This window comes from Muntiacus reevesi, chromosome 13, assembly GCF_963930625.1.
Source record: "Muntiacus reevesi chromosome 13, mMunRee1.1, whole genome shotgun sequence".
In the NCBI taxonomy this organism is placed as follows: Eukaryota; Metazoa; Chordata; class Mammalia; order Artiodactyla; family Cervidae; genus Muntiacus; species Muntiacus reevesi.
In genome coordinates, this window is record NC_089261.1 from 46,654,781 (window position 1) to 46,678,676 (window position 23,896).

At 35.0% G+C, this 23,896-nt stretch overlaps 1 long non-coding RNA gene across 1 annotated transcript in view; it reads left to right on the forward strand.

The window, feature by feature from the left end:
* Positions 1 to 23,896, forward strand: part of LOC136146051 (uncharacterized) — a 34,264-nt gene that overhangs the window by 7,976 nt on the left and 2,392 nt on the right. Inside the window, exon 2 of the long non-coding RNA XR_010658888.1 lies at positions 10,215 to 10,323. This is a non-coding gene — a long non-coding RNA (uncharacterized lncRNA). The remainder of the gene's footprint in view (positions 1 to 10,214; positions 10,324 to 23,896) is intronic.

Below are 23,896 nucleotides of genomic sequence, written 5' to 3' on the forward strand. Positions count from 1 at the left end.
GTGAAGCTCCAATACTTTGTCCACTTGATGCGAAGAGCTAACTCATTAGAAAAACCCTGGTGCTGGGAAAGATTGAAGGGGAGGAGAAGGGTACAACAGAAGTTGAGATGGCCAGATGGCATCACTGAGTGAATGGACTTGAGTTTGAGCAAGATACGGGGAGTTGGTGATGGACAGGGAAGCCTGGCATGCTGCAGTCGATGGGGTCGCAAAGAGTCCGACTTGACTGAGTGATTGAACTGAACTGAAAAAAAAATACTTTTACTTTTATATTATTATTGTTTCTTAGGTTTCATTTACCATTTTTAAAATAGGTACCTTGTTTCAACCTACAGTCTAATTTGATAGATATTTTGAAATTTATATGTCCAAATATGATGACTTTTAGATAATAGTCTAATGATATTCCATAATTTTCATGATAAACACTTTAATTTTGAAAGCGATTTATAAGTTTTATACTTAACACTGTGTTCACAGATATGTGTTTTTGGCCCAGTATGAAAATAACCCACCTGCAATGTAAGAGACCCAAGTTCGATCCATGGGTCTGGAATATCCTCTGGAGAAGGGAATGGCTACCCACTCCAGTATTCTTGCCTGGAGAATTCCATGGACAGAGGAGCCTGGTGGATCCATGGGGCCATGAAGAAATCAACACGACTAACACTTTCATGTATTTTTATTTACCTTCCATTCTTTCCCTTTGATATATATCATATATTTCTCTTAGTGCTTAACAGTGAAATAATTATGACTGTTTTTGCAAGTCTTATATTGTTAAGAAGAATTATATTGTGCCCTGTAATACATAGGGCTTCCCAGGTGGCTCAGTGGTTTAAAAAAAAAAAAAATCCATCTGCCAGTGCAGGAGAGGTGGGTTCAATCCCTGGGTCAGGAAGATCCCCTGGAGAAGGAAATGGCAACCCACTCCAGTATTCTGGCCTGGGCAGTCCAATGGACAGGGGAGCGTGGCAGGCTACAGCCCATGGGGTCACAGAAGAGTCAGACATGACTTAGCATCTAAAACTAAAACCAACCAAGCCTTCTGTATCCCCTGATCCTGTTCATGACATGAATTGTCTTGCTGTATCTCACTATGCACACTGTTGGCTGAAGCCAGGGTAGCCAAGAAGCGAACTAAGAGGCTTGAAGCAGAGGAGCCTAGGAGTTCCTAGGAGCCGTAAGAACTGCAGACACCTTTATCCTCTCCCGGCTGGTACGGCAGCCATAACACAGCCTCTCTCCTGGCTGATGCAGCAGCTGTAGAGACAGCCACAGCATAACCATAACATAGCTATAATGCAGCCATAACATGACCTCAGATAACATGACCGCGATGTCACTCCATCGTAGCCCCAGTTCAGCAGCAGCCAGGACTTTCACGGTGAAGCTCATACAGGTGTACCCATGCCCAGTAACCTGTGACCAAGCAGGCACCTCGTGACATGCACGCGCAGTGTTATAAATGATCTCAGCTGTTACATAGTTATTATTTGCAAAACGTGGGGTGAGAGAGCCTGAACACACCTTCTTGGCTAATTTGCTCTCTCCCCACACCTCCATAATTGCTTGATCCCATTCCTTAAAATCTCTAAATCTTCCTATCTCTCTCCATATAAATGTATGGACATCTGTATATATGTATACACACACATTTTGTTGATATAATACAACATGCTTTTTTTTCATTTATTTTTATTAGTTGGAGGCTGACTACTTTACAATATTTGTAGTGGTTTGTGTCATACATTGACATGAATCAGCCATGGATTTACATGTATTCCCCATCCCGATCCCCCCTCCCACCTCCCTCTCCACCCCATCCCTCTGGGTCCTCCCAGTGCACCAGGCCCGAGCACTTGTCTCATGCATCCCACCTGGGCTGGTGATCTGTTTCACCCTTGATAATATACATGTTTCAATGCAATACAACATGTTTTACTCATATTATCCTTGAAGCAAACTTATCTGGCAGTTCAATAATTCAATACTATGTTAAGCACTAGAGTCTATTCTGTTTTTTTTTTTTTCCTGTTCCTTCTTTTCCTGCTTTGTATTTTGATATGAACCAGAAACAAACAAACAAACACAGTTTTACTGAGTTTGTTTGTCAACTCAATAATCTGAGTGGATTTTTGAAGACACCAAATATATAAATTAAAAAATCAGTTATATGTGACAACTTACTGATCTATATTTAGTAGTAAAATAGTAGGGACCTACTATTTATTGCAATCACTTGTTTTCACATTTCTGTCTGATGCAGTACCCAGCTGATACAAGAGGGGAGTGCCGTGAATGCTTCTCATTGAGCTGTGTCCTCACTGCCTAGCTCCTAACCCTGGTAGTTCCTAAGGTGTCCTTGAATCTTTTTGGTTATACTGCTACAATTTAGAAAGATTCATTAAGAATTAGTTTTATCTGTTCCGCTTTTCCTTCTATGTTGTAGCTGCTGCTGCTTATTTTTTTTAGTATGCCAGATATAATATCATATACTCTGTTTTGTGTGTGTTAATAACAGCTGCCCAAGTAAATATTTTATAAAATATTCAAGTCTAGCTAGAGTTTCAAATAATATGCTCTATCTGCAAGGCAAGTGACCAGTCCTTAAAAGACTAGCATATTGATCGAATTTAAAGTGAAAACAATCACAAACAGAATTAAAAAAAAAAAAAAAAAACACTAGCAAAGAAACGTGGGAAAAGACTTTGGGACAAAAAAAGAAGTTGAGACAAGTTGTGAAGAGGGCTGGAATTATTCAGAATTTTACTTGAATATGTTAGGTAAGTTGGGCTATAAATTAACTCAGTTCTTCAAATTGGTACACATTATATTTGTTTTCTAACCTGTCTGCCTATGTCTTTAATGTTTAACTCAGATAAAAGTTTCTTACTTTATTTAGTAATTTATTCATTGATCTGGACCCATTTCCTCAGCTGTTATGGAATGAATGTACAGTTATTTGCACTGGTGCTATGGGTTTTGTGATAATGTCTTCCTCGGGGTACTGTGCAAGGTGTTTGGATCACTCAAAAATTCTGAAGTGGACTGTAGTTATGATTCATTTTTATTTGATATAAATACCAATTTTTGATTGAAATAATCTAATATTCTGTCATTAATGTGCAGACACCAAGAGTTAGAGGCAACAGTAGATGGTTTTAAAATTGCAAAATGTTTAGCATGCTCCAGAGATTGAATTCTCATAATAGGTGATAACAGGATGGCAGGATATATTGGCATATTTTTATCCATAGGAAGATATATGTTTTCTTCATATAAATATTGATTCTCAATTTAGCCTTAGTCATAATGAATATCTCAGTCGATGAATCCTGATATTGACCCTAATAGTAATCAATTCCTACTTCATATTCCTGAAGTCATAAATCACGGTTATATGCCATTCTGGTGTCACTGCTTTCTAATTTCCCACGACATTCTCAGATCAATACCTCACTATTTACTAAATGAAGAAAACAATTTATTCTGATAACGCATTTGTAGTACATAACATTTTAAAATTACAAAGCTGATATTTAAGCTTTTCTAACTCCTAATAGGCATTGCAAGATAAAATGTGATCAAGGGAACTTATGTACCTGACATCCTTGAATCTTCAATAACTTGATTTATAATTGATGATTGATGCACATTTTTATTTCTAAGTGTGAAGGTTACATAAATAAATAGGTAGTTACATTGTTTTATTCAGAGACATGCCACTTATAGCAAAATTATAAATGCAAAATACTTGAAATTTAATTAAGCATTTTAAGCTGAGCCATAAAATCAGTTGTTGGAATGCAGAATTAGAAGATAATTGCCAGATTTCAGCATCAGTATGTACCATTTTCTAAAACTTCAGAAGTGTTATGACAGTAGTTAAACTATAAAAAGCTGCACCTAGATGAAATTGACTCATCAAAAGAAATATACAGCAAAGAGACTACAGAATGGGCCTGGAAAATTAACAAGGCCTGGTGCTTTCTGCCTAAATCATTGTTACACACTAATTAGTGCCATGCTCAGATTTGAGGCTTTAAATTTGTTCCTTTGAAGATTTTCTTAAAATTGTATTCAAAGGAAAAGCTCCTCTTTAATAAAACTGTATAATTCTTCGTTCACTTGGGAAGCATAGCTTCCTAGCATAATGCTGCTTGAAAACCAGGAGCTGACTTCTAATAGAGGTGCTAATTATTAACATTCCAGTATCAGCCAAAGGCTGCATTCTCTAAGACTGAAATAAAATAATAGTGCACAAATATTTCAACTCCATTCCCAATAAGTACTTGAAAAATTCAATAATGTTCATTAAATGCATAAATGTGAATATTAAAAATAAAGATATTTCCCCTGTGATTTATGATGTACTGTCTGAAAAGCAAAGCTGAAGAAAGGCATCATTATATGGCATAAAAAGGAATTCTTTGGCTGTTAATTATAATGTAAATTTATCATTACACCAGGAGAAAAGAACGGCTTGATATTTAAAAACCATCAGGCATGACTGGTCATTCAAAATATAGGTGCATTAATCTTTAATAATTCATGGAGTACAATATGGACAAGGATAATATAAAATGATGAGATACCTTAAAATGACTTAAAAGAAAGTTCTAGTAATGGTCTGTTATAAATGGAAACTTGACAGAAGAAAAGAGGATATTTAACTTTTTCTTCTAGAAGATAGAGTAGTTAATAAAATTTTTATAGAATTTATCTCCATGTGTCTGCAAATTACCTTATTTACTACTATTTTTTCTCTCCACCATTTTTACAATGACACAATGTAAACTCCCTTCCCTAAGTGAAGAAAGCTATCATTGTCATGTTAGTAAAGGAAGTAGCTTGCCCTGGGAGTTAAAATAATGAACTTTTAAAAAACACATTAACTCTCTGTGTGTCCTTGGGAAATTGACTTAACCTCTCAGGCACTTTATTTCCTCATTTGTGCAACCAGAGTCAGAGAAGTTGATTTCCAAAAGTTCACCATGCAAGTGAAATCAAGGAGGTTTTCACCCTAAGAAGATGAAACAGGGTTAGTTGATAGTCTTGTATTGTGTCAATTTAAGCTGGAAATGCATGATACTTTCCAGAATTTTCTTCCTTGTATGATCTCAGGTTATGACTGGTCGCAAGAGGTATTTGTTCAAAGTTGGGGGAAAGGTGAAATAAAAGCCATTGTACTTTGAAAGTTGTCATTGGTTGAAGCAGTAAGGGATAGATGCAGAATTCTAGCTTGTTCTTAATTTGCTACTTGCCCAGCTCTTGTCATCAAATTCTGAGCCTACTGAGCAACTAGATGCTGAGCTATCAGCTCAGACAGACAGCAGCAATGCAGAGCCAACAACTTCCCATGGTCATCCACTGTGCCCACTTTGTGATTCTACCCTAGCAGCCTCCTGCCAGCCGTGACTATTTCATCTACATCAAGGCTAATGGTGACTTTTTCCTTCTCCTTTCTAGTCCTTTTAATTCTTCAATTCCCCCAACAATTGTGTAGCAACTAACTTTTGTAATAGTAACTTCTTGATTTTCTAATATCTATTAGTGATCATGCTTTCTTTCTTTTTTTTTTTTTTGATCATGCTTTCTTGTTGAAATCCTAACAGATGTAATTGGTGAAGCTGTGCAACAGAGCTAGTATATTTTAAAAGCTCCATGGATAATACATATGTAATAGTTAAAAATAAAGAAAATGCCCAGATACCTTCAATTTTATTGATCCCATAAAATTATTAGATACATCCAGAATTCCCAAGTATATTTAATCTTGAATGTGTTTAATTCATATATTTTTGGTTTTGCATTATTATAAATTTCTAGACTTTGCCTTATCTTTGAAATTTCATTTAAATTTATGTAGAAGTTACATGAAAGGAAACTTTGAAATTAATATTCATGTAAGCTAACTGAAGAAGAAAAATTTTGAATGAATGTAATGTTTAAGGAAAACTTACTCGTATCTCAGTGTTTGTATTTGATAGAGTATAAGAACTCATCTGACATGAATTCACTGAGGAATTCAAATTTCTCTTGGTTTCTAAGCACAGAGTATTTTTAATATCATTTTCCGAAAGTATTGTTTCATGATTTTTGGGGGGAGCGGGAAGGTTAGGAGACATCTCTCAAATTTTCCCAAATCTTATTTCCTGCTTCTTTCCAGCCAAATGTATATGTACCTTTCATTTATAAGGAAATGTGATAGGTAATTTCCTGAGAATATTGCTGACTATCTAAGTCTGTGGAAGCTAATAGAAACAGTAGAATGATGTGTGTCCATATCAGTTTGTGAGATTGCCTTAACCATATATTTACTTACACTTTTCAAATTCAAAGCTGGTGCCCACTTATGTACTATGACTTTTAGAGAAATTCAAGCTCATGAATGAGAATTTCTTAGAGACAGTGTTCATAATGATACATTCTGAAATATCTGGAAATTGAGTTCACAGTTAAGGTCCCTGATAAACTGAGGGACTCAAAACTGTATAATCAGAAAGCCCCAGCAGAGGCAATGGAGGAAGGATAAATAGGGAGACTGCCCATCTTTTCCCATCTTTTTAGAAAGGTGTGCAAAAATCTTCTAGTAAATTAAGAAATTCTCAGCTTAATCTTATCTTCTATAATGTTTAATTTTCATTTTACTCTTTGTGAATTAAACAGTGCACTATTCTAGAAGTACTGAAAAGAAAGATAAGCCAGAACTCTCTCTCCCCAAATAATATTCTAAATCCATGTCTTACATATATTGTGGCCAATAATCTTATTCTTTACCGATAGGAAATAAAGCAAGAAAAAGCAAACTGAAGTGGGATAGGGGAAACCTAATATAAATATTATTTTTCCTAAATATTTATGGCAAAACGCCAATTTTCCATGACTTAAAGCCAAGACAAAACAAATTATAAAATAGTTTCATAAAGCCAATTCCAAGCTAGAAATTAGTTCCACAGCCAAGAGAGGAAAAGATATGAATTATCCAACTTAGATGAGTTATCCAACAAACAGCTAACAGAGTCATAGGGAGGAGAACTCAAGATGAACAGAGTAAGAGGGACCAGGAGAAAATAAAGAGCCACAAATGAACAGCTGTGTGGGGGGTATTGTCTACTCTCTGTAACAAAGAGGGAGAATGATCACTGTATTTGCTAGAATTAGCAATTAGAATTAGAATTAGCAATTGACTGCAAATGTTCAAAACATGAAGATCAGCAGTATAAGTATGATATATAATTTCATGTGTAGGAGAAAGCCAGGTTTCAGCAGCCATGAACTATTTTAATAATTTACTTTGTGGCTTTCCAAAATTGTCAGTGTGGTAGACTGAATTCTATCATGATCCCTCAAATCTTGCCCATTAGAGTACACATCCTATATAGTTTTCTTGTGTAGGCAGAAACCATGACATTATTCTAACCATTAGAATATGGAAAAGGTAAGAACTGCAATTGCAGTTCTTATCAGTTGACTTTGAGTTAACAAAAGGAAACATCCTTTTTGGGTCTGACAATTAGGTGAGCCCTTTGAAAGAGATCCCAGACTTTCCCTAAGTTATAGACTTAAAAGAGCAGAGACAGTCTCCTGGTATCCTCGAAGGAGTGAACTGGCATATTGTAGAGAAGGGCTCACACAGTATGGAATAGCAGCAGCCTTTAGGGATTGAGCGCCTCAGTCCTGCACCTGCCAGGAATGGAATCTTGCCAATAACACATAATCTTCAGAGGGGATCTCAAGCATCAGAGGAGCCCACAGTCCCAGCTGACACCTTGATTACAGTCTTCTGAGACCCTGAGCAGAGGGCTAACTTAAACCATGCCCAAATTCCTGACTCCGAAACCGTGAGATCGTAGATGGCTTCTATGATCTAGCCAACACAGCTTCTTGAACTTCTGTCCTCATACCTCTTCTGTAAAAAGAAGCACAAAAGAAAGATTAAATAAGAAGAGGAAGAAGAAAACAAGTGCCTCCCTTTAAGAACACTTTCTAAATTTCATACTCAACAGTTCTGATTATATATCTTTACCTAGAACATGGTCACATGACCACCATCATCTAGGTAGAAGGGTTCCGTTACAGAGAAAGAATGTGGAACTCGGTATCAGGAAAAACTGAAATTATCTAGCACAAATTTCATATAATTTAAAGATGTTAAGGGGAGTGGGTAGTGGGATGGGTGTGCTGATCCAGAATGTTACCAGAAGAGCAATTCACTGCTAGCAGAATTGGTCCACATTCAATCTGGTCAGAAAATAATGAGACTTGGAGCAATCAAGTATCTTATAAATTATCAGATGTAAAATTCTACTTTGGAGAAGGAAATGGCAGCCCACTCCACTATTCTTGCCTGGAGAACCCCAGAGGAACCTGGCGGGCTACAGTCCATGGGGTCACAAAGAGTCGGACACGACTTAGCAACTAAACAGAGTTCTACTTATCATAGTAGTAACCCAAGACCTATACTTATTTTTAACACAAAATCACATAAATCTAGGTAACAAAACTGCTGTCCTCTACAAAAGAGCACCAATTTCAGTCAAGAATGTTAGAAAAAAAAAAGACTGAAGTACCATTTCCTACAGTCTACTGGAAAAAAATATTTTATGTTGAGATTTGGCTAAAATAATTATATGCACTGGGTTGTTGATAACATCTCAAGATACATGCTTCAGAGGCTCCTTAGTCTTAATATTATTTGATTTGTGTTCAACAATTTTATCACGTTTGAATCTCTAGTAAGTCTCACTACTATAGCTTCCTTTATCTCCACTTAACCTCTCAGGCTTTCAATATAGCCACTCCTTAAACTCAGTTAATTAAGTAGTGATCTTATTTAATATTGGTAATATATGTTGCACACACACACACATACACACACATACGTATATGTAGTCTAACTTCATGATAATACAAGTTGGGATATTAATATACTAAATATCGCTCATTTTAACAATCAAAATCCTAACAAGTAAGCATAGGGTTAGTAGGTCATGAAACTCATGCCATATTCTTATGGTTAATGTATAACTTTTTAATGGAACATGATATGTTTTATGTCTTGCTCTTTTAATTGTGATTATAGAAACACCATTTGCTATTTTTGGACTTGGAACTTGGTCGAACAATTTTTTTTCACAATATCCAAGAAAACCACATTACAACTCTCATATAAATTAGCTATCTCAGCTGTGAAGATATATTATGCATAGATTTTTTTAATTCAATTGAAATTCAGCAAACAAGCTATTATAAAGCTATCAGCTTAGATCAGTCTGACTTAGTATATTGGCTCAATGGATACAGGGGTCTGTTGTTTTTCTGATGCTCTTAAGTTTCTCTGAAGTTTTTTGCTCTAAATGAACTCTCTTCTCCTTGTTAAAACTGAAGGACAAAGGGTCACAAAGACTGAACTCAATTTGAAAAAAATTAAACTGAATTTAGTTTCAGCTAATATAATGTGGCATGGATCTGGCATTTAATTCCCATTTGTTTACAAATACTAGACAATATGGAGCTTCTGAAACCTCAGGAGGGACTTCTCTTAGAGAAGAAAAATGTATTAAAAGAAAAGTCTCTTTTATCCTTTTCCATTTCAATACTCAAACTGTGATTTTAACTCGTGTTATTTAATTTAAATTCTCTGTGTTAGAAAAGATATTTGAAAGCAAATATTTATTTGGCAAAATAAGTAACCAATAGAAGTAGGGAACTCTCTAGATGGATAACAGTATTGATTTATAATTATTAGTTGAATTTGGAAATTACATTACTCATATTTATTTTAGTAAGAGGCTATCATTACTTGAAACAAATGTGCACTTGTATATGGAGAAAATTGGAGAAATAGGAGAGAGATGGGATGATACCCCCAAACTTAAACCAGATAACCCTCTTAGCTCTTCATTAGCCAGGCAGATATGATTAGGCAACAAATAAGGAGGAATAAAACTACTGTCATTCATGAAGATTCTGTGGTTACCTTTTCTTTGTAGCCTTACAATTTCCTTGAAGTGAACATTATGAATATGGAAGAAAAAGTTTCACCCAATTTCTCAGATAGAACTTCAAGCTTCAAAATTTCTGCGTTGGAAAATAGCTTGAAGTCCTGTGATTATGAGGGAAAAATTCCTAGGACACTGAAATGTTCCCGGAATTGCTTAATGTTTGTCTATTACATGGTCTTAAATTTTTTCATAACTTATTTATAGATCATGGGATACAGCCTCACTTGTGTAGGCTCAACTCTAAAGGATCAGAAAATCAAGAATTTGATTGTCAAATTCTTGATGCATCTTTCTGACAACAGATATAAAGCAGGTAAATTATTTTAAAAATCTCTGTCTTCCATAGAGAATAGACATGGGGAGAGGGAAGGAGAGGGTGAGATGTATGCAGAGAGAAACATGGAAACTTACACTACCATATGTAAAATATAGGTAGCCAAAGGGAATTTGCTGAATGGCTCAGGGAACTCAAACAGGGGCCCTGTATCAACCTGGAGGGGAGGGATGGGGAGGAAGATGGGAGGGAGTTTCAAAAGGGAGAGGATGTATGTATACCTATGGCTGATTCACATTGAGGTTTGACAGAAAACAACAAAAATCTGTAAATCAATTATCCTTCAATTAAAAAAAAGAAAACTTCGTCTTCCAGTACCTATCATTTCATTGCTGCCTTAGTAGGTCACCATGGAACAGCCTTCCTAAAGAATCCTTACACAAACTTCACATGTCCACTTCATTTCATTTTTGCAAGTTGATACCATGTTCCAAAGTTTGAACAATTTTAGTTCACCTTTATATACTTTATCATTAAAGTAGGGCATTTTATTTGGAGATATTTCTGGACCTGTCCTGTACTGTGCATGAGACTAGGATACTCACAAAACTGTAAGCTCTTGGTGTGATATTACTAGCCCAGATTGCAGCTTCATTTAGGGAAACTTTTCCTTTAGAATCCTTCATGTATTTTCAAGCCAGAGGTAAACTTCAGGTGGGATCATCTCTACCTTTCAAAATGTTCTGATAAAATGAATTGTCAAAGGAGAACAGTTGCAGTGTGTCTCAGTGAAATTCCTAAAGCATATTCAAATACATCCTATCTTCCATATACCAATACGTACCAATAGGTGAGAGGAGTGATATAACTTTCATCAAATCATGAATGATTTGGTTACACAGGACAATAAATATCTACTGACTTTTCCTGTGTACAAATGAGACTTCATGCTGTGTTTCTTGCCATAAAAACAAAAATAAGCTACAGCCACAAAATGTCTTGCTGGAGCCATTGCACAGCAGGTTCTACTACTCTGTTATTAATTCAACATCTCCCAACACGCTCAGTCTAACAATTTTTGAAGTAGGACAAAATCTTAGGTTGATAGAACAAACTGAAATCATAAAAAAAAGTCTCAGTAATTTAACATTTTATTGTATTTTGAATAATTGCATTTTGTATAGTGAAATTATAAAATTTTTCATTCAAAAAAATTTTATTGAGTTGCTGTATATACATATCATCTAAGTTCTGCCATTATCATTATACTACATTTGATTTGTCATATATTTATCCATGTATTCATGTCTGTATCCCTCCATTGGCCAAATTTACATTTTTCCTGGTGCATTTGAAAATGAACATTGTAGATACTTTCCCCTTAAGATGTCAGCTTATGTATTATTAACTAGACTTTAATCTTGGTTTAGGTTTTGTTATAATGTAAAATATATATAAAATGGAATCCACTCATTTTTAATGCACATTCTCCGAATCTTGCCATTCCTGTCGATAACGTAACTCTCTAGTAATGCATAATATCGTCATCACCACTCCCCAGAAGTTGCCTCTTGTCCTTTCCTGGTCAATCACTGTCACATCCTCAAATAAAAACTGCTATGGTTGTATTCCACTGTATATTCAGTTAACCTCTTCTAGAAGTTAATAGAGTAATCATGCAGTATGTACATTCTTAATAGACATTTTTCATTTATTATAAAGCTTTCAAAGTTTATTCATATTGTTGAGTGTACAGGTAGTTTATTCTCTTTTCATTGCTGAATAAAAATGTATCATTTGTGAATATAATATAGTTTATTAGTTTTTTTATTTGTGGATGTGGCAGCTGTTTCCAGTTCTTTACTGTTATGAAAGAGCTAATATGAAAATTCTCATACAAATTTTTATGACACTTTAATTTCTTTTGGATAAATGTCTAGGATTAGAATTGATGAGTAGCAGCATGGTTGTCGTGGTTTATTTGCTCAGTTGTGTCTGACTCTTGTGACCCCATAGACAGTAGCCCACTAAGCTTCTCTGCCCATGGGATTTTCCAGGCAAGAATACTGGAGTGGGTTGCCATTTCATGGTACAGGATTTTGAAATTCCACCAACAATGTATGGAACTCCTGGTTATTCTACATATTTGTCACTGTTTGATGTTGCGTGCCTATTTTGTTTTAGTCACTTTGAGTGGATGTTTAGCAGTAGCTTGTTGTGGTTTTTATTTGCATTTTATTGAAGTCTCATGATACTGTCGACACCTTTTCTTTTTGCTGTTGGTTGTTTTCATATCTTCTTATGCAAAGTGTTTATTCAAAGATTTTGCCCATTTTTATTACTGGACTGTTTGCTACTTTTACTATTGAGATGTATTAATAGTTATCCTTTCTAGTATCCTAGAATACTTAGAGGGCTCCCCAGATGGCGCAGTGGTAAAGAATCTGTCTGCCATTGCAGGAGATGCAGAAGACACAGGTTCAATCCTTGAGTCACGAAGATGCCCTGGAGAAGGAAAGGGCAACCCACTCCAGTGTTCTTGCCTGGGAACTCCCATGGACAGAGGAGCCTGGCGGTTTACAGTCCACGGGGTCACCAAGGATTTGGACATGAATTAGCAACTAAACAATCACATGATACTTAGATACCAGTATTTTGTCAAAAAATGTTTTTTGTAAGTACTTTCACTTGGACTATCTATTTTCTTTATGTTTTATTCTATAGGTTATAAATTTTAATCAATATATTTTATAATTTTAATATAATTTATTAATATTTCTGTGAGTTATCAAGGAAATACTTACCAAACCATCCAAGTCAAGGAAGCATATTCATGTTTCCTTGATAGTTTTAAGTTTTATATACATGTTTATGTTCCATCTAAATCTAAAAGTTTTATAGAATGCAAGGTAGGCATCAGGGTTACTATCCTAATGCTTATATACATATCCAGAAATTCTAGTAATATTTGTTGAAAGTCTTTTTTTGCTCTGCCACTTTTCTCTGAAACTTAAGTTGAAAATTAAGTAATATAAATGTGGGTCTATTTCTGGGCTATTTTGTTTTATTAATGTGTAGTTTGATTCTTATGCCAAAGCTGCATTGTCTTGATCATTGTATCTTTATTATTTTTTTTCATTTATTTTTATTAGTTGGAGGTTAATTACTTTACAATATTGTAGTGGCTTTTGCCATACATTGACATGAAAATGAGGTTTGAAAAGTGGTAGTCTAAATACTCCCACTTTGTTTTTCAAAATGGCTTTCAGTATTCTAGGTTCTTTGTTTTTCCACACATTTTAGAATCAAGTTGTCAGTTACTACAGAAAACTTGCTGAGATTTGATTTGACTTTGTGTGGAATCTGTGTATCAATTGGAGAGGAACTAACATCTTGGCAATATGGAGTCTCTCAGTCCATGACATGAATTTTCTTACTATTTATTCAAATCTTCATTAAGTGTAGAGGTCTTGGCATGTGTTTTGTTAAGTTTATTTCTAAATTCTTTATGTACCTAAGCACTCAACAAATTTCTTTTTAAAAAAAACTGTTGATACTATAAAAAAGATCATTACTTTCTATTTCATAATTATGAATTTTGATTTTTTACTGAATTCATTGATTAGTTCTGTTAATTATACTGTAGATTTCTGGTGATATTGTATGTGAGCAACATGCCTCCTGCAAATAGGTATTCTTGTACTCTCTTATCTTTATGTCTTTATTTCTAGCTTTCTGCAGTGGCCAAGAACCCTGTAGATGTGATGAGAATGGATACTTTTTTTCTTGTTCCCTACTACAAAGAAGGCATTCAAATCTGCAAATCTGTCAAATGTGAAGTTAGCCTTAGGTTTTTCACGAATGTCCTTTTTCAGGTAGAGTGAATTTCCTCTTATTACTAAATTGCTGCAAGTTTTAATTTTGAAGGAATGTTGAATTTTATCAAATGCTCTTTATCATTTACTAAAACTTAATTTGTACTTTTCCTTTTTTACAAAATGTGCTACATCATTTGATTTTGTAAATTTCGATCAATCTTACATTCCTGTGACAAAATTTATTGGCTGCAACACATTACCCTTTTATATATTGCTGGATCTGATTTTCTAAAATACTATTAGTCAAGTCATGTAGGTTTATAGACATATATTAGCTTTCAGTTATTATTTTGTTCTAATATATACTTTTATTTTGAAATTACCCCCCTTCTCCTCTATATTGTGAAAGAATTTGTGTAAGATTGTGCTATTTCTTCCTTAAATGCTTAAAAGAATTGACTAGTGATATCATCTGGTCTTAGAGTTTTCTTATTGGAAAGTTTATGAGAATGGGTTCAATTTATATACTAGACACATAGTTGTTCAAATGTTGTCCTTTGTTTCCTGTACATTTCAGTAAGTTATGTTTTACAAGAAAATTGTCTATTTGGTTTAAATTGTTGTAGTTGTTGACAAAAAACTGTTCATAATATTTTCTTATTCTGTATGTACCAGTATTACTTGTATGTACCTGTACTACTTGTATAGACCCAACGGAGGCAGAAGATATTAAGCAGAAGTGGCAAGAATACGTGAAGAACTATACAAAAAAGATCTTAATGAACCAGATAATCATGATGGTGTAATCACCTACAGCTAGATACCCGGAGTGTGAAGTCAAGTGGTCCCTAGGAAGCATCACTATGAACAAAACTAGTGGAGGTGATGTAATTCCAGTTAAGCACTTTCAAATCCTAAAAGATGATACAGTTAAAGTGCTCCATTCAATATGCCAGCAAATTTGGAAAACTCAGCAGTGGCCACAGGATTGGAAAAGGTCAGTTTTCATTCCAATCCCAAAGAAAGGCAATGCCAAAGAATGTTCAAACTACTGCAGAATTGCACTCATCTCACATGCTAGCAAAATAATGCTCAAAATTCTCCAACCTAGGCTTTAACAGTACATGAACTGAGAACTTCCAGATGGTCAAGCTGGACTTAGAAAAAGCAGAGGAACCAGAGATCAAATTGAAAACATCTGTTGGATCATAGAAAGTGTAAGAGAATTAAAAAAAGAAAAAACAGCTGCTTCTGCTTCATTGATTATGCCACAGCTTTTGACTGTGTGGATAACAACAAATTGTGGAAAATTCTTCAAGAGATGGGAATACCAGATCACTTTACCTGCTTCTTGAGAAATTTGTATGCAGGTCAAGAATCAACAGTTAGAACACAACACAGAACAAGGGACTGGTTCCAAATTGGGAAAGGAGTACTTCAAGGCTCTATATTGCCACTCTGCTTATTTAACTTATGTGCAGAGTACATCATGAGAAACGCCAGGCTGGATGAACCACAATCTGGAATCAAGATTGCTGGGAGAAATATCAATAACCTCATATATACAGATGATACCACCCTTACAGCAGAAAATGGAGAGGAACTAAGGAGCCTCTTGATGAAGGTGAAAGAGGAGAGTGAAAAAGCTGGCTAAAAACTCAACATTCAAAAAACTAAGACCATGGCATCTGGTTCCATCACTTCATGGCAAATAGATGGGGAAACAATGGTAACAGTGACAGACTTTATTTTCTTGGGCTCCCAAATCACTGCTGATGATGACTGCAGCCATGAAATTTAAAAGATGCTTGCTCCTTGGAAGAAAAACTATGACCAACCTAGACAGCATTTTAAAAAGCAGAGACATTACTTTACCAACAAAGGTCAATCTAGTCAAAGCTGTGGTTTTTCCAGTAGTCATGTGTGGATGTGAGAGTTGGACTGTAAAGAAAGCTGAGCACTGAAGAATTGATGCTTTTGAACTGTGGTGTTGGAGAAGACTCCTGAGAGTCCCTTGGACATCAAGGAGATCAAACCAGTCAATCCTAAAGGAAATCACTGCTGAATATTCATTGGAAGGACTGATGCTCAAGCTCCAATACTTTGGCCACCTGTTGTGAGGAACTGACTCATTTGAAAAGATTCTGATGCTGGGAAAGATTAAAGGCAGGAGAAGAAGGGGACAACAGAGGATGACTGGATGGCATCACTGACTCAATGGGCATGAGATTCTGCAAGCTCCAGGTGTTGGTGATAGATAGGGAAGCCTGACATTCTGCAGTCAATGGGGTTGCAAAGAGTCAGACAAGACTGAGAGATGGAATTTACCCGAACTGTGCTGTTTGTACTGATAACCATCCTTTAATTATTAATAGTGGTAATTTGTGTTCTTACTGTCCCTTTTCTTGATCAGTCAACTTAGAAATTCATAAAATATGTTAATCTTTACAACTTTTAACAAAATAAATGATCTGTGTAGAGATGTTCTAGTAGTTATCTGTTTTCTATTTTATTGATTTCTACCCTTCATTTCCTGATTGTCTTGGGATTTACTTTTTTGCTGTTGTCGGTATAGATTTGTATAAAAATCAAATAGGTGATTAGTGGTGCTGTTCAAATCCCCATATCTTACCAATATTTTGCTTATTTGTTCCATAAATCAATCATTATTTTTATGGGATATGTCATGCCTTCTTAGTCTTTGTATGTAGAGTAATTGGATTACATCCTGAACATTGTGAAAGTGACCTTCATCCAAATATTGTTGACTTTTTGGTTTGTACATCTTAGGAGGCGTTTAACTTTGTCATATTCAAATGAAAATTCTCTCTTAGGAAACTAACGAATCCCAGGTTAGTTCTTTTCTCTCTATCTAAAGTCTGTCTCCAGTATGCACAGTTCATAGGTAAGTCAGAGATTCAGAAGTGTTTATATATAGAATTTGGGGCTTCTTCCCTTTGGTTCCCTCTTCTCTCAGATTTATATTTTAGTTTATAACCACTGTCATTGGCCCAAACTCTGTCTTTGCTTTTGGGGGCTGCAAGTGCTGCACTTAAAAAAAAATTTTTTTTTTATTTGATTTACAATATTTCAGGTGTATAGCAAAGTGATTCAGTTATATGTACATATATATGTTTGAAAGTGAAAGTTGCTCATTCTTGGCGACCCCATGAACTATAGAGTCTATGGAATTCTCCAATCCAAGATACTGAAGTTGGTAGCCTTTCCCTTCTCCAGGAGATCTTCCCAACCCAGGGATCAAACCCAGATTTCCCACACTGCAGGCGGATTCTTTACCAGCTGAGTCACAGGGAGGCAAAGTGAAAGTTGCTCAGTCATGTCCGACTCTTTGCGACTCCCTGGACTGTAGCCTGCCAGGTTCCTCTGTCCATGGAATTCTCCAGGCTAGATTACTGGAGTGGGTAGCTGTTCCCTTCTCAGGGAGATCTTCCCAACCAAGGAATCGAATACAGGTCTCTCACATTGCAGGAGGATTATTTACCATCTGCGCCACCAGGGAAGCCCTATATATATATATATATATATATATATATATATTCTTTTTCAAATTTTTTTCCATTATAGGTTATTACAAGATATTTGATATAGTTCCCTGTGCTATACAGAAGTTCCTTGTTGTTTATCCATTTTATATACAGTACTGTACTGCACTTTAGATCATAGTTTAAATCAACATGAGAGATCTTCCTTAAGCTTAAAACTCAGTAAACAACAGTTAAGCTAGTCCAAGTCATCTCATTTTTTTTTTCTTTCTTTCTTTCTTTTTTTTTTTTTGTACTTGACTCCTCTCCTTAATCAGCTTTGTTTCTTCACACTCCAGGATAAGTCTAGTAAAAGCTTAAACATAACACTAATGGATCCCCTGCCATTTTTACTGTTTCAAAAAGACTCATTATACCAATATTCTAAATGTTTATGTAAGGTTAGTTTTATTTTGAGTGAGACAGACTATACATGGTGAACTTTTTCTTTGACAATCAACCAAGTTGCAAAAGAGAAATAAATTTTATTATCTGACTAGTTGTTTTATATATAATTCAGTTGGTAGTTGCCATTTATGTATCTTGTATTAATTTTTTGGACTGTATTGAATGGATTTATTCAGAACAGGAATTGGCCAAAGTTCTCAGTTTAAATCTGGCCCACTGCCTATTTTTGTAAATAAAGGTTAATTTAATGCATTTATTCATTTACTTATTGAACACTTATTCATTTATATATTGTCTAGGAGTGCCTTCTCATTGTATTAGCAAGTTGAGTAGCTGAGACAGAGACCACAGAAGTGCAAAATCTAAAATACTTACTATTTATAAATAGTCAAAAAATGTACTCTTTCTACAAACTTTATAGAAAGCTTCACTAAACAAAATCTATAATATGATATAAACATCTCAGGATGATTTTTTGCTTGGAGTCCAGAGCATGTACAAATTGTACAGCTTGAATACAGGTAACAGATAATCCTGTTAGACCTTATTGAGCTTTACTAGTCCCTCCTTAAGCCACTGAATTGTAAATCATAAGATTGTTTTATTTGATCATCATTATTATTTGATTTGGGCTTCCTGGGTGGTGCTAGTGATAAAGAATCTGTCAGCCAGTGGGCAGGTTACATAAAGAGATGCAGGTTTGATCCCTGGGTCAGGAAGATCCTCTTGAAGGAGGGCATGGCAAACCACTCCAGTGTCCTTGCCTGGAGAACCCCTTGGACAGAGGAACCTGACGGCCTATAATCCACAAAATCGCACAGAATCAGACACGGCTGCAGCAACTTCACATACACACACATTATTTGATTTTACTATAATGATGTCCAGTTTTTAGAAAATAGAATTTTTAATACTTGCAACTGTCATATTGTGTGTATATTAGCATATTCAAAATGTAATTTGAAAGAAAATATAATGTATTCACTTTATGGTATGGAACTAGCCTACATTAGCATAGGAAAGGCTCCTTTTCACTAGTCTTAACGTGCTTTAGTTTCATGACGTCTCCTATTTGATGATATTTCAATACTGTATGTTTAAATGCACATTACCATTGAATATAAGGAATCTAATAATGTCTTATTTCTCATAGTGGATGATTAAAAGAAGTATACTATTTCTCAGAACAAGTTTCTCTTATGATATTCATTTACCATTGTTCAGGTAAATGTTCTCTAATAGGTCCCCTGTACTTGTTTTTGTCTGGTGGACTTTGTCATTGACTAGAGTTGGAGACTTAGAGATTACAAAGCAAAATAAAATGAGGGTAGAAAATTTACCTTAATTGTTCATCATCATTGTACTGAATTTTTTTAGGTCAATCAAGTAAAAGAAAAGGTCTTCCCTGTAGCTCAAACAGTAATAAGTTTGCCTGCAATGCAGGAGACCGGGGTTCGATACCTGGGCTGGGAAGATCCCCTCCAGTATTCTTGCCTGGAGAATCCCATGGACAGAGGAAACTGGCAGGTTACAGTCCCTGAGGTTGCAAAGAGTCGGACAGGACTAGGCGACTAACACTAATTAAGTAAAAGAAACAAAATATATTTCCTGTAAGTAGTTTTAAAGATGTAGCATTCACTTGAGAGTAAAGTTTAAATGCAGGCTTTTTAAGAAATGTGCTGATTTTTGTGAGTGATTCACATATGAAACTCAATGTAGGTAATTTTTCTTCTAGACTTTATTGAATTTGTCAGTCTTCATTTGGGCAGGACACAAGGGAATGAAGTGAAAACTACTATCTATTCTCCTAATATTTGTATTATTCATATTTTATCCTACTTTTAACCTCTCATCTTACGATTCATGTGAATATGAGCGTTTGTAAAGTTACATTGCCCTGTATCTATTTCTTGCAACCAATTTCCTTTCTGAAAAATATTGAATTTCTTTTTATAAGGTCAGCCTAAAAAAAACATTACAGAACACAATAAACCGATTTAATCTTCCTATGTCCACATTTGGCCTTAATCTCCTTGTTCATTTTTGGACACAGATATCCAGAATAAAATTTTATTTTCCTCAGAGCAGAGAAACGCATTCTGTGGCTTTCATGTTTAACAACTCAACAACCTTCTGCTCAAGATTAAATACTTCATTGTGTCTATGGGCAGTTGCATATTTATTCCTCTCAAGGCAGCAGTATTTGAAAGAAATGGAATTGAATGACTCTGAAATATTTTTTGAAATTCATATATCATGAGTTGCTCTTTCCAAAAGGAAAAGAAAATATTTCGAATCCCCTCTATAAGAAGAACAGTCCATGTGAGGCACACCAAGGCTATAATAGTAAAGAACATTTTAATATTGGTCATTGTGGCTCAGTCCTTTTTTTTGCTGTTGAGCATAATTCTTGTTATCAAAGCAATGGTTCTCCATGGTTTTTTTTTCTTTTTTTAAAACTGAGAGCATTTATTTCTCTGGATTTTTAAGTTCACATATTACAGTTTTACAACATCCTTCATGTCTACTAGTTAATTGTCTTCGTTATATGATTAGTTGCCAAACTAAATTTGGATATTAAACATATAGATTGCATTTATATGTAATCTTTTAAAAAATTCTATTTATTTATTTTAATTGGCGGATAATTGCTTTACAGGATTCTAATGGCTTTAGCCATACACCATCGTGAACTGACCGCAGGTATACATGTGTCCCCTCAATCCTGAAAGCAACACCCTCCCATGACCCTTTCCACCCCATATATGTGATATTCATATGGAATATGAGTATGTATTCTTGAATCATTTTTACTATTCATTTCAAAGCTCACTCCCACCATAGTGACCTTCATACTTTCTGGCGTAAGTCCCTGGATGTGACTGCACCTACATCTTTTCTTTTACTCTTCCTTATCCCTAGAATTTTCCACCAAATATATGTGCAAGATTTTTCCCTCTTTCTGAAGGTCTGTGCTCAAAATGCCTTCATAGAAAGGTCACCCATGACTCATATCCTGTTCGTTGCCTTCTTTCATTATGTTTCCATAGTTTCATCACTCCCTACATATTATCTTCATTTGCTTGTTCATTGTCCACCTTCTCTTACTAGAGTGCTAGCTTCATGTAAGAAGGGACTATCAGGCTCACAACAATATGTAGAATAAAGCAAATGGGTTGCTTGAATGCCAGTTAAATCTTTGTTATGTATGCATATTGAACTCAAACACCCTGAAATTATTTGATTGTCTACTTCATAATTAAATTATAAATTTAAAAAGTAATTAAATGATTATAATTAGAAAAACACTTAAATTCTTTAGTGTAAAATACTCCTCTCTCAAAATTTACCTTTTAAGGAATTCTTACAAAATAAGGCATTGCCATACTTATATTTTAGTAACTCCTTAATCAGAAAGCAACCTGTAGTCTCAACAATACTTAGTAGCAGTGTGTTAATGTTCAGTATAATGCTGAATATGCAAAAAATCTTTAAAATGTGAGAAGCGTATGAATATATTTAAATGAATAAAGTAAATATATATGTCCATATTTTATTGTTTAAAATGTGTTAAATTATAATTATCTGTGAAATTTGCGGCTATAAATATTTTAATTTCTCATCAGTGAGGATATTTCAATTTCTATTTTGTCTTGCTAGTCAGTCAAAATTTTAAAGTAAAGGTGTCTAGGATCCTGCTTGACTATGCATAAGTTACTACCTCATCAAATATTTTTTACTTATGTAGAAATATTTTCTGTTTCTGTCAAAGTTGTTTTGCCTCCACATCACCAATAGTGTTATAATTAAATCTTTTTAACAATAACAACATGAACAGAACTACTTCTTCATTTTAAGAGGTGACCATGATTAATAGTGCAAATAATGTTTTGCTACAACAAAAAAGCTTAGTCACTGAGTCATAGAAATTGAGAGAAGAAATGAGCCCAGAAGTATCTCTCTAATTTCCATTTATCTCTACCTTTTAATTTTCACCATACATCTGTATTATATAGTGAATGGTTGCCTTTATCATATACTTAACCTCAGGCATTTCAACAACCCTGTTTTCCTATTGACAAGGGTGTTTGTTTCTTAAACAAATCATATAATGTCTTTGCTTTCTTCTCATGAGAAAATTCATGTCTTCAAATCTTAATGCTTTCTCCTAAATTTTATCTGTTTATATTGAAATTGATTTCAAATTTACATTTGTAGTCATTATGTTCTAAGGCAGTATATGCTTGTGTACACGCTAAGTTGCTTAAATTGTGTCTGACTCTTTGTGACTCTATGGACTGTAGACTTCCAGGCTTCTCTGTCCATGGGATTCTCTAGGCAAGAATACTGGAGTAGGTCGCCAAGCCCTCCTCTGGGGATCCTCCCAACCCAGGGACTGAACCCATGTCTCTTACGTCTCCTGCATTGGCAGGCAGATTCTTTACCACTACTGCCCCCTGAGAAGTCCAAGGTAGTCTATAACTTAGTATTATTCATGATCAGCTTTTAAGTAATTTTCACCTAAAAATCACTGAGTACCTATACTTCTATAGAATTTTTGTGTGTTAGATCAAATATACTTAGTTTTTTTGTGATTTGTAGGTTTCTTGTTTTTTTTTTTTATCTTTTCTTGTCTTTCCCTATAATTTCTCTAAAATTCTCTAAATCAGCTTTGAACTTTAGTATGTTGGCAAAACTCGTAGTTTTCCAAAAGTTTTTAGGTCAAATCAAGTGGGCCTTAAGAAGCATTACTATGAACAAAGCTAATGGAGGTGATAGAATTCCAGCTGAGCTATTTCAAATCCTGAAAAATGATTCTGATAAAGTGCTACACCCATTATACCAATAAACTCGGAAAACTCAATAGTGGCCACAAGACTGGAAAAGGTCAGTTTTCATTCCAATCCCAAAGAAGATCAATGCCAAAGAATGTCCAAACTATAGTGCAGTTGCGCTCATTTCACATGCTAGCAAGGTAATGCTCATATCCTTCAAGCAGTACCTGAACCGAGAACTTCCAGATGTACAAGTTGGATTTAGAAAGGGCAGAAGACCCAGAGATCAAATTGCCAACATTCAGTGGATCATGGAGAAAAGGAATTCCAGAAAAAAACATCTGCTTCATTGACTATGCGAAAACCTTTGGCAGTATGTATCACAACAAATTGTGGAATATTCTTAAAGATTTAGGATTATTAGACCACCTTACCTGTCTTCTGAAAAACCTGTATGCAGGTCAAGAAGAAATAGTTAGAACTGGAAATTGAACAATAGACTGGTTCCAAATTGGGGAGGGAGTACAACAAGGCTGTATGTTGTCACCCTGCTTATTTAATTTATATGCCGAATACATCATGCAAAATGCCATGCTGGAAGAATCACAATCTGGAATCAAAACTGCTGGGAGAAATATCAACAAGCTCAGAAGTGCAGATACTACCACTCTATGACAGAAAATGAAGAACTAAAGAGCCTCTTGAGGAAGGTGAAAAAGGAAAGTGGAAAAGCTGGCTTAAAAACATTCAAAACACTAAGATCATGGCATCTGGTCCCATCAATTCATGGCAAATAGATGGGGAAAAAAGTGGAAACAGTGTCAAATTTCATTTTCTTGGATTCCAAAATTGCTGCAAACAGTGACTGCAGCCATGAAAGTAAAATACACTTGCTGCTTCAAGGGAAAGCTATGGCAAACCTAGACAGCATATTAAAAAGGAGAGACATCCCTTTGCTGACAAAGGTCCATATAGTCAAAACTATAGTTTTTTCTGTAGTCATGTATAGATGTGAGAGTTGGACTATAAAGAAGGCTGAGTGCCAAAGAATTGGTGCTTTTGAATTGTA